General features: G+C 33.4%; 1 protein-coding gene across 11 annotated transcripts in view; it reads right to left on the reverse strand.

The window, feature by feature from the left end:
- bsk (mitogen-activated protein kinase dJNK) overlaps positions 1-12602 on the reverse strand; it is a 117346-nt gene that overhangs the window by 80305 nt on the left and 24439 nt on the right. For 6 of the 11 annotated variants that reach the window (XM_088191064.1, XM_088191070.1, XM_088191060.1 and 3 more), the window contains exon 1: positions 3386-3517. The exons of the other annotated variants lie outside the window; for them this stretch is intronic. The gene's annotated coding sequence lies outside the window, so the exon portion shown is untranslated. Of the gene's footprint in view, positions 1-3385; positions 3518-12602 lie in introns of those variants that run through there. 11 annotated transcript variants of the gene reach the window in all.

Genomic DNA, 12602 nt, shown 5'->3' on the forward strand with positions numbered 1-12602 from the left:
CCTTTAGCCGTCGGTTGGTCTCGTTTATGGAACTGCCGGAGTGGGATTATGCTGATGGAGTTGCCCCCAGGAAAGTGGACATGCCACCGATCCGACCCCCATTAACCGACCCTCCCCCCAGTGATGTATTCCTGTCAAAATTGTGTTTCGAGTTAAGTGCCGTTTGTTATTCCGCTAGGATTTTTTCTGGAACATTTTGCCCCGTGGCGCAGCGGTAAAATTGCCCCAAATGCGGTTTCTTATCTCGTCCGCTCAGCTCTTTCCGGAAAAAACTGTACGTTAAGGGGTTGTAAAGTTGTTATTGTTATATCACGCGGCATGAAAATATTTGATGCTTTATATAATATCTTACATAAAATATATCCTATGTCTGTGAGCACGCGAATGATTTCATTATTTATTTGCGAACGTCGAACTATTCGACTGCAATGCGGGAAGTGTAAAAAAATCTCACCCCCTATATACATATTTTTTCGCTCGCAACTTTTTCAATCTCGGATTCAATCATCTTTCGACTTAATGTCTGCCATCGAAAGCATTTATTGAAATGGAGTTTAAGATTTATTGAACAAAGCGGAAATTAAATAGATCGATTTCCAATTTTGAGAGTATACAAGTTATGAACCTAACCTAATCTAAAACAAAGACAAAAAATAATATTTAAGTGATGATAAATAATTCATAATATACAATATACAAATAATATGTATTACCGACATTTAAACTACAACAAATATTTGTATAGGTATTTTTGTCTTAATTGGCGGTTTATTAATATCGTCTGAATCGATAAAGCTTTCGACGGACCAGCGAGCAAAAGCTTTCGAGAGCTTTGAAGCGTTCGTTAGCGGAACAAAAAAGGAACAAGGAGACCGTACATATTTGTATGTAAAATAATATATGTTTTATATACAAATATGTACAACAAAGAAATTTAATAAAATAATTCATATTTGTTACGAACTGTTTACCTAATTTTTGTTACGATTATGATATGTATTGTACAAAGTTGTTTTATGTATTAAAATTAACAAAACATACGTAAATGTATCTACAATATTGGGAACATCACCCGACTGTGAGTAATGGCATATCGTAAATACGTGTTAAAAGCGTAATAAATAAAATAATTATTAGTCTCTACTTGTCGAACAAATGCATTTGTTTTACTGATGTACGTGACGGTCGGAGATTCGAACAAATTAGGTAAATGAATTCCCAAATGAAGCATTACTAAAGGGTTAGTACAAATGCAATCGTTATGCAGTGCGCTATCCAGGATTAAAAGTGCTATTACAATATTGACGAATCTATAGCTGTTTAAACAAGACGCAAAAGCATTCTTATTATAAATACAGCAGAAAATAACAAATCCAATTCAACTTCCAAATCTAGGCGTCGAGAGTAGACAAAGCAAATGAACCACCTCCATCTCGACCAGTGTTATAACCGCATACATAAAACAGTTCGGAATACACTTCCGTCAGAAACTTCCACTGGATACTCCAACATGGGACAAGAGTTCATTCGGATTCGTACCAAGCGGAACTACGCCAAGCATCGACCGAGGAAGCAGCCGCTTCCCACTTCACGTCAAACCTAGACTAGATATGAAATCCAAAATTTAGAATGCAACCCAATCTTTCCCGATCTTTAAGTAAATACATAAATTGTACGGGATTCAAAATATTATAACGATTAAAATTTTATAAATAATTTATAATACAAATAACCTATAATTAAACATATGCACATTTCCAAAATGTTCATTTAGAAGTTTAATTTGAAATACACAACTTTTTAAAAATGACAAAAAATTAAGAAATATTGATTGGGTGAAAACTACAACGTAAAGTTAGAATAACACATGACAACGTGCTTACTCTTAAAGAGTCAACACTTGACAAATTATTGTTTCAATGTTCAACATTATATATTGAATCGTGCCTCAGTGTTTTGATCATCTTGGACCAATTATTATATTTTTGAATGATCCAAACAAAGAAGTTCTTCAATCGGATACGGTTACTTAATTTCTACGATATGCTTCAGAATCTTGCGGTAAATCGTTTACGGTTCACCTTCGATATTTTTTTACAATCTTATATGATCTTAACATTTTGTTTATTATTAATTGTAAATTTTAACTCTCATATTCAATATTTCTAATAAATCAGTACAAAATTATGGTGATTTTTATTAAAATTGCACAGCGTATTAAAATATAGATATCTATATATTAAAACAGTCATTCACAAGAAATCCTCCCAAATGGTGGACAATAACGACGTGATATTTGCACGCGTCATTCTACCCGCCATTTCTATGCCAAACTTTCAAATCATCTGATTATCTGATATTAGGTTTTCCTAATCTTACGGATGAAAGTCGTGATGAAGAATTAAAATAAAATTGAGCTAGGTTGTGCATAGTGACATACTGTAAGCTGTAATTATAGTTTATAATTAATAAAATATATCACTGATTTACAGATTTTGATGTCTAACTATTTACTAGTAGGTGTCGATTGAGTTTACTTAATTGTAACGCATTGGGTTAATGACTGCCATGTTACAACGCAAAATTACAATAAATTAATAATTTAACTTTGTAATCGGACATGTTTTTTTATTTGCATATTTAATAAGGGGTGGCCAAGCTTTTATAACCAGCAAAGTTTTTTATAAATTTTCAGGATAATTTTATTTTGTATAATACATTTTACCAAAATTATTACCGTTTATAAAATGTAGAGATACGTAAGCATTAAGAAAATAATATTAAAAACCTACTTTTTACTTGAAAAAAAAATTAGTCGCTATAAACTGTGCTATTTTTTTCTACTTAATTGATTATGCAGAAGATAATTTGGCCGCGCAACGCAAATATTTTAGATATTTTACTCGTAAATGTATTATTATTATTATATGTAACACATTACTGAATATATAATTATCGGTTAGGTTAGGTTTAAAATGTTAACTATTATCATCCATTTTCAAACCGAATATGATTTTAATAATATGTTAAGTAGCAATAATCGTGCAAAATTTGTAAAATTATAATAATATACATTAATTTACATTGCGTAACAATTTGATATTGAGGAAAAAAATACATTCGAATAAAAAAACGCGCTTTCACCCGATACAAATAACAACGAGAGGTCGAGGTCCAATTCAAGAATGCGACTATTTCCTGCCGCAGTTTGCACAGGTGAAGTGTGCATTTATATTTAAACACTCAATAAACACAATACCCACCTGTGATTCCGTCAGTACAGTACAGTTTAAATCTATATATCTTTACGCGTACATAAAATACATGAATACAAACTATCTCTTCACTATCACTCAAAGGTAGTATGATATATATTTTTAAGCACCGCAAAACAGCTGACTCTCGGCGGCGGTGGTTCGATTCAAGTCAGGGGGCGTTGGGTGGCGGCACGTGGTGTCGTATCGATCGTAGCGAATCGTGGGGCGCGGCCGAACGGGGGCGCTGCCCGCGAGCGACTGACGCGCATACGCCCGCCAAGGGGCGACGCACCGGCACATGACATACATACGCACTTCCTACGGGGATGAGGGGCGGAACGCCCGGGCGCCGCTCCAAAGGCTATCGGGGTGAAATGCGGAAAGGCGACATGTTGTGCGCTTACGGTTCAGTTTCGTGATTTACTGCGATCAATCGGGACAGGGACTCCTTTAATTGGGACATGAACGAATTACATAACCGGAATGTAAAAAAAACTTTATTTATCTCGAAAGCATTATATGTTCTAGAAGGAAAGGCACCGGTAGAAAACGAAAGCAACTTCCGGCAACACCCTATTTTCCTTCAATCAAATTCTATTGTTAGAATTAATTTAGCATAATAGGCTGACTTATTCTAGATATAACAAGTGTAGCCATGACGTCCAATGTAAAGATTTTATTATCCCAAAAGAATAAAACAGACGGATAATCCATTCTTATTGAATATGATTTAAAAACTTGTAACTTCTTATAACTTTTAAGTATCTCAAATACTTCGGCATGATTTTGGACATGAAATTGCGATGAAGCGAACACGTAAAAACTAAATGACTGCTTTGGAAAATTAAACTGTTTTTTCAGAAGGCACTCCGAATTGTCGATGATCGAGAAAAATATAATACATACTGAATCTATCAAGAAATTCTAGCAAAAAGTGTGGTGATGGCGCCGCGGTACTTACATAATATACTTTTCATATGTACATTTTCCAAACTTTTTTAGCTCAATACCCCCCTTTTCAGACATTTTTTTGGCGTCCCCCTCTATATTGATTTTTTCTAACCTAAGCTTTTTAACCCTTTCACCGTGGATGGCATTTATACATGCCATCTCGAACACCGTTAGTACGACGTAGACCCCCTATATATACACCATGAATTTTTGAGCCTTATTATATGGTTATTTCATATAATTTAATGTTGAAATTCTAAACTCAAAAAATGTATGTTCTCATCGCGTTTGAGTAATGTTAATTTAAATAATCAATTGTGTATTAAAGGAGATTTTAACTAGATTTTCCAATATTTATTATTTTCAATTATTCAAAATCGAATAGTAAACGATAACATTGGAATATATCCGTTAAGTTGTCAAGAATTAAAAGATACAGTTTTAATAATAAATAGTTACAAAAAAAGTATGAAGTTTAAAAATAATAGAGAAATAAGTGTTTCAAACTTTGATTTAGTACGAATTTTAATTTTAATTATACCCGGTGCCGAAAAGAGTACAACTCAGAATGCTCAAAAATATATTACTCAAGTAAATTACTTTGTAGAGACTTAGACTTGAATTTAAAATAAACAAAAAAATACCGGCCATTGAAAATTTATTAAAGTTCATTGATCAGTGTTTATAAAGAATAGCCAGTATTTATATTATATGATCTATATTTTAACCTCAAGGTCAGTTTTATGTTGACAGATGCTCAGCATAATAATACAGGGTTATTATCAAAGTATTTTAGATCCCACTTGTTTGATTGGGCTCGCAACATCGTCGGATAGCAACACAACAAGCAATCGTGCACTCCGCCGCCGTTCTGTCGTTATTCTCGCTTCCTTAGCGTCCTATATACAATTAAATAGATTCTTTGAGAATTGTTCATGCTTGCCGCACATAACCTGTGCAACAGTTTTTGTGCGAGCGAGATATTTTATAAGATATTTCTAAAATAAATAATTTATTGCTCATTTATATTTATAAATGTAATAATATTTTTTTAATTCATATGATCTCCCATAACTTTATTCTGACCCTGAATAATATAAGTATGACCAGGCAGTTAAAAAACTCTGACAGGTTGATTTTTATACTGACCCAAAGTTGATTTAAAAAGTTGAACATTTAATATGTCTTGAAAAAGTCCACATCTGCACAATATTATTTTTTTGGAATTTTGGCAATTAAAAATTGGTCATATTTTCATTATCATGTTTGTCGTCTATTATTTACTATAGCAAGTTCGAGATGCTCAGATATTTCTATGTGTACTTTTATAAATTTCATTATACTTTTAAAAATTACTCGATTCATCTACCGCAATTTTTTTACCGCAAATTTGCATGAAATAAAACTTTATTCCCTATTGGCGCAAATCTGTTCAAAATGCAAACTCTGACTTTTACAATCGAACAATGCTGATAATTGCCTACCAAGAAGGGTCGTACGACTCTCTTGGCGATCGTTTCTTTGAAATACAGCCTCTAAAGGCGAAAAAGTTTTATAAAAATAAACTTTTTTTTATTAAAATTGTCAACTTTTCTGGCCTACGTATACATTTTTAGAATTTTAAGAACATTTACAATATTTTTAAATTGTAGGTATAACAATTTTCGCCCACGCTCTCTCGCATCTTCGCAGTAATCCAAATTGACACTAATCGAGCGTACCGAGTATCCGAGCGTGTTATTATATAATTTGAGCGAATTTTCCCAGGGCCCGATTCACCTCTGGCGTTTTCTCTCGTTTCCTACCCAGGACGGGAATCGAATTTTCGACGATTCCGAAATCTGAGATCCGATCCGCGGAGGATAAACAAAAAATGTGATATGTCGAACGAGAGCGGCGACATTGACTGAGCACGTTTCAAAAATATAAAGCGTATCGAACAGTGCGAACGACCCGGTAGAGAACAATGAAAAACAATGTTGATAGTTTGCTGTGATGCATCGAAAGGTTGACGGTCGCTGTTCGGAACTTCGGACTTTACGTCAGTCAATGGATCAAAGTACTCCAATTTTAAGATTTGTTACATTACATTCACATAATATACATACATATATAACCATTTTTTTACTACTTCCTAGAATGCCTAAAAATATATTTTATTTATTTATAAATAGATTCGTAGGGCCTAACAGCTTAATCCAATGCGCCTCTATCTTGCACATAAAAAATATATTTTAACTACACTACATTTAAAAATATATAAATTAAATGAAGCAGTAAATTTAAAATGTATGTCCCATTAGAAAGTTTTTTAACTACCTGTATGAAATATGAAAGATATTAATATCATTAATATACAGGAATGCTCTCGCTAAATGCTTATGTAAGTATGTTTGATTTCGAAGAATGGATTGAAACAGTACGAGTAAATGTAAAATAATTATATATAGTACATTCCATATTAATTCAGCGCTCCAATAAATAATTCAATTGACACTTTTAATCTACGCTAGTAATACTGATAGGAAGCGGTGGCGGGAGGATTTACTCGTTTGTGGACGCGACGGAAGGACGTGCCAGTCGGTACGAATTTAACCCGTAAATAAATATTTTACAGCGGCTAACTTCTGTTTCATTGCCGACCCATGACTATCATTCGCCAAAATTGTTCCGATATTCTTGAATATTATTAATCAATTCTTATATATTCAATATCTTTATATCTATGCTATTAAGTATTTAATTATACGTATTCCACATCCAAACTAGAGAATTTTTTAAATGCTGATCGATAAACATTTAACCGAAGTCCTCTTCATCATGAATCTATAATATATGAAGATTTATATTATCGCCACTTTTTGAAACCCCAGGAATTGAAACAATCATTTTCTGGAATACAAGATTTATTTAGATTTCTGATTATATCAGTAATAAAAAATCACTGCCTTTTATATTAAAAGATGTAGCTCATTGCCCAAGAGTCATAATTTTGTAAATAATATCAAAATAAAATTAAAAACATGTCGGTATTGTACGTTTAAGATATGCAAATACTATATAGCAAAGTCTAACTATACGCTTCTTCCATTTTATGCGTATAGACATAATTTTTCTTAACTATATTCATATTTTACAAATATCTACGAATAAAATATATAAAGATATTATATTTTGTGTTTTATTTTAAGTAAGGTATTTTACAAATACCCTAATCCTTCCCTTGTATTTTTCTGAGGGTCAAAAATCTTGCTCTTTGTCGAGCTCAAATTCCACACATTGTCCATTATCTATTGACTTTTATGATAACAATTACCAATGAACACAAGAGGTAAAATACTAATAAAAAAGGGTTTAAATAAATAAACGTGAACCCTTAGGAGCATAAGGTTCGATATTCGCCCTCTTCAGATTTTTCCGATGGATCGGAAAAATCTGAAGAGGGCGAAATCTTTCAGAACCTCTTAGCTCATTTTAACGATTCGTATAACTACACAATATATATGAACATAAGTAAAATATTTAAGCCTAAATATTGTCGAAAAATATAAATTCCAGTACGATAAAATGTTTCTTATATTATATAATAAATCAGATACCCCGACATTTGTGCGCCTAGCAAAAGCACCCAGACATAAGCACGCCGGCACAATCGCGCGGCGTCATATACACGCCTAACATTTGCGCGTCGTCATAGTCGCGCGGCATCATTTGCGCGAATTAAAAAAATGATTTGTATAAAAAGAAATATGAAATAGGGTATAGCGACTGCCTATTATTAATTCATTTTAAAATTTTATTAAATATTTTCAAATTAGACTAATATTTCAATACTTTAAAATTATATAATTTTGATCAATTTATGACCCTTTTGTGATTTTTTAATGTCAATACGAATTTCCCTAAAATCCCCTATAAGTCGATGGACTTTGGGGGGATTCAAATTACTGAATAGCCATAAAAATGTGTATGTACAAAAATAGTTCTACATGGTAGTGAGTCTTTCTATGATTGCGAAACTTTTTATCATGGAACACACTCTTGCGTTGCGATCTTGCATACTATATCAATCTATTTTTGCGATTTTAAATATTTATTTAGCGAGAGCAATCTGACTTCTAAACGAAGTATCAACAGAGATAACTAGTTTTTATATATATATAATGAGTTGAATCTAACTTTTTATTAATGTAATGCGTTTCGTTATATGTTTGGCTATTTTAGCACAACAAAAATAGATACTGTATCTACGCAAAACACAATTTTAGAATAATACGATATTTATAAACTGTTTATTTAATTTAAAACATCAATATTTATTTGGCTGCGTTGCAAAACATTTTTGGATGTTTCGACGCGAGCTGTTCGAAATGGCAATCACAAGTCTGTTTTTCTACCCCACCAACAGCAGGACCTAAACATTAAACGGGTTATATTAATATATATTTGAATTGTTAATGAGCCGAGCCACGTGTGACACGCATCTCAGCCAATGAATACTCGAACATTTCGTAACGCGAGCACTAATTTTTCATCAATGCAAATTCAATCAATCGACCTTGCGAAAGCGTAAAAACCCAATCGCGATGTCTACACATACGATTATAGATACACAGTTGTGGCGCGCGCGTTCCTTGGCGCAGGCTGACAATTTGCAAATCGACGATGGCAAAATTGGCCGGGATGCAGCGTCGCGATCATGACGCGAACCGCTGCGTCGAAACGTGCGCGCACACTCACCCCCTAGCTACATACATACGTATATACAACCACCCCATGCGGCTGGATACCTACGGAAGCCTTCCCAAGCAAATTCTACACGACTGGTGCATACGACGTAATAGCCAATCTAGAGTTAAAATTGTAATTGACCGTATACTAATATGTTGTGGGGTGCGTATTATACGAAGTATAAAGATAGAGGCAATTTTTTTAACTCAAACAGCAACAGAGTTTATTAGGCCGTAATGTTTTTTTGATATTTGTAGCAGTAACGTTATAAACAAGTGTCGCGAATTTAAAGCAGTGTGGAAAAAGGAGTGGAATGCCATCCATTGTCATTGAGAAACTCATTCAAAGATTTAAGAGAAAGAATGTTTTAATATTGACCAATTTCTCAATCCAACAATCTTCCTCTAGAAACCTAAAATAGTAAAGGTTTAAACAAACAAAACGTGAGAAATCGGTATGTTGAACATGAATTTTCAGATGTCAATTTCCAACATGAAAACTCCTAAGTTTCGAGATATATGTCTAGAAAAAAATACTCATGGCCTCGCATTATATAAACATTGTCATTATCGGATCGCGCATACATGGCCACCTGGGAAATAATCCTTTCATCGAGGGATATAACGGAGTCGGAGCTAAGCAATAACGCGATTGTTCCTTAATTGGAAGAACCAGTATAAAGGACTTGACACTTGGTTACAGCACTACTCATGGACGACAAGAGACCAGTAAGACTCGATTTTTACAACCGCTAGTCTCTTCGATTCGTTCTCATTCAACACCGCCGTTTGATATTGATACCACAGTTTTGATTATATATCAGTATCTAACATTTGTACAATGAACTGTATATCAAACAACTCTTTCTGTGTCTGACTGTCTGAAAAGTTATACTACTCTGATACTAGTTACAAAATATTAGGCGCGCGTTGGGTGCCGAAAAAGAGAGCATACACAGATTAAACTCGTTTCTAGATTCACCAAAGAAAAATAAAAGAGTTTTAAAGGTTTAGTAATTAAATTCCATAAATTACTTCCCAAATAACATTTGACTATGGGTGAGTAAGTAATGGATTAATCATTTGCTTTTATCAGTTTGCGGGGCTGTAATAAAATATAGCGTTTGAGAGCACGTAGTGCTACAATGCTGGTCACATATGTATGTAGAGTACACGTGGAACCATTCACACACAAAAGGATTGAACCATTAAATTATTTCTCGGTTTAAAGCATACATATATATGTAATACAAGAGTATACAATAGGTGTATTATGGTGACTTTGAGAGTTAGATAATTAAAAAACGTTAACTAACAATGGATGTTAAGCGTTCTCGAATGTAAAGAAAAACGCAAAGAAAATTAAAAAAAAAGGTTTTGTAATGAGAAGGGTTCTCGATGGTAGAAGAAGTGGAATAAGTAATATATATTTCGCTCTTATGAATTTTCAAAGATATTGTTACTAAAATGGAAAAATGTAATACATTGCTGAAATTATGTTTAATACGCCATTTACAGTAATTAAAATTCGGTGCAGTGATACAAACTAATTTTAAGTAATGGAAAAGGGTAAAATATGTAGTAGCTAACGATATCAAATGACGAGCTTTAAAGCTTTATCTATTAAAATTCATATATAAATGTAATCCAATTACAGTATCCGTACTTTTTAAACACTCAATCTTCTTACATTATTCGCTGTCCATGGTCTCTGAGCTTCAGTTCTTGTGATATCTGAATTTTATTATAATAAGGTTTAGATGCAAAATACGCCAAAGGGAGCCATAAAAAAAGTCCAAAAGCTGCGAACGACGACGAATCGACAATTCCGGATCATCGGCCACACTTTCGCATATAGCAATAATATTCTCGGCTGAACGAGCGCCACGATGATACACAGCTCTTACCATATCTTGCAGTCTTTATTTTTTTAACTACGTTGCGAATTGTTCGCTTAGTAGGACGACAAAATTGATCATAATCTTCCCATAAATTTCGATACACAGTTCGTACAGAATTGTTATTTCTGTAGAGCAATTAAACAATTTTAACAGCTACATACTAACATTTGACACTTTGAACACGCGTGATTATTGACAGCTGTCTGATTTACAGTGCTGCCAACATAGCTCGATAGAAGCTCGAATTGGATCATGCTGTTTTATAATATTCAAGAACCTTATTAATTACTTTAAATAAATTTCAAGTAGTGTCTGATCAGTTGTACGTCACAATATATACCAATAGATAATAAGAACTTTAATAACTTTTAATAAAAATGCGGTTTACGTATATGAAAATGTATAACGCATTTTTAGTAAAGGTTAAACTAAGTGTATTTACTAATATGGATTATGAATATTAAAAAATCGATTAATTTATACTAATATGTGTACTCTCTGTTGATTTTTCAACGAGAAATATGTTATTAAATTGATAATACAGATACATAAAGGTTCAAATTTAAAAAGTTATAATTTAAATAATACATAAATATCGAATTTATGAAGTGTCATAAATTATGCCATTATCTAATAAGAAATTAATAAAATATCGTTATCTATACAGAGGGGAAAATTTTCGTTCAAGCAAAGTAGAAGCACTTTTATTTTTAAACATAAAAGGTATAATAATACTGTGAATTATTATAACATTAAGCATCAGTAAATTATTTATATTACATATGAATATGTACATATGTACATATATGAGTATTTCACTTTATTCCTGCTCGTAAAATAGGGTCAATTTATAGAGCGCATGCATATATTTTCCGATATTTTTTCAATTTGGAAATAAAAAATCGTAAAATGGAACACACGCCAATATGGGAATGGAAACGATATCAAACCGTAAATCGTAGTATTAAGAGCTTTCCGTGCATAAATACGTATATTTCCACTAATGTATCGATTTCGTATTAACACTTGGTAACAAACGCTCGTTACAATTCACTGCTGATGCATTTTTTGCGATTTACACCTCATCGCTTTCGCTTAGTTGCTAGGTGATAAAAAATATCTAGTTAAAGAGTCTTTTAAAACATAAGTAATACCTATAATATAAAACACTGTATATTTTGATAATAAATATAAAATAAATAAATTTATTAAATGTGAAATTGTCATCTCATATGAATCGGACCAGCTCGTCACAACTGACGACGAAGACATATTTTTGGACAAAATTCGAATAAGAGAAAACATAAAAGTGACCGACGTATTTCTGAAATCTGTTGATGACACCATATAAGCATCAGTAAATACTGCGTCGATAAAAAAATACATGACTAGAGAGAAAAGAGCGAGGCAAGCCACAGAATAGATGGGCGGGCGATATGGGAGAGTCCAAGATTTTCTAACTTCCATATCATCAGCAATTCATAGAGAAAATCTAATCTGTGTCGGGAAAACCCGCGACCGTCTCGCAGTCGCGAAAATACTCATTGGCTCGGCATCGAGACCGGCGAAATGGTCGAGGAATGCCGAGCACGCGACAGTCGTAAATAGCCGATTCATTCACGAGCGCATCCCGCGACTGGGCGTCCTTCAAAATATTTCATTAAAGCGGGACCGCTCCCGCGTCCCGCGGCTCTCCCGTCGAATTCCCGATGCGTCTTTCGCCGCGGACGAAGTGGGCGTCCGACCAGACCAAACGTCTGCCG

This window comes from Plectrocnemia conspersa, unplaced genomic scaffold (genome assembly GCF_051122295.1).
Source record: "Plectrocnemia conspersa isolate PC_06_02 unplaced genomic scaffold, ASM5112229v1 ptg000008l, whole genome shotgun sequence".
Classification (NCBI taxonomy): domain Eukaryota; kingdom Metazoa; phylum Arthropoda; class Insecta; order Trichoptera; family Polycentropodidae; genus Plectrocnemia; species Plectrocnemia conspersa.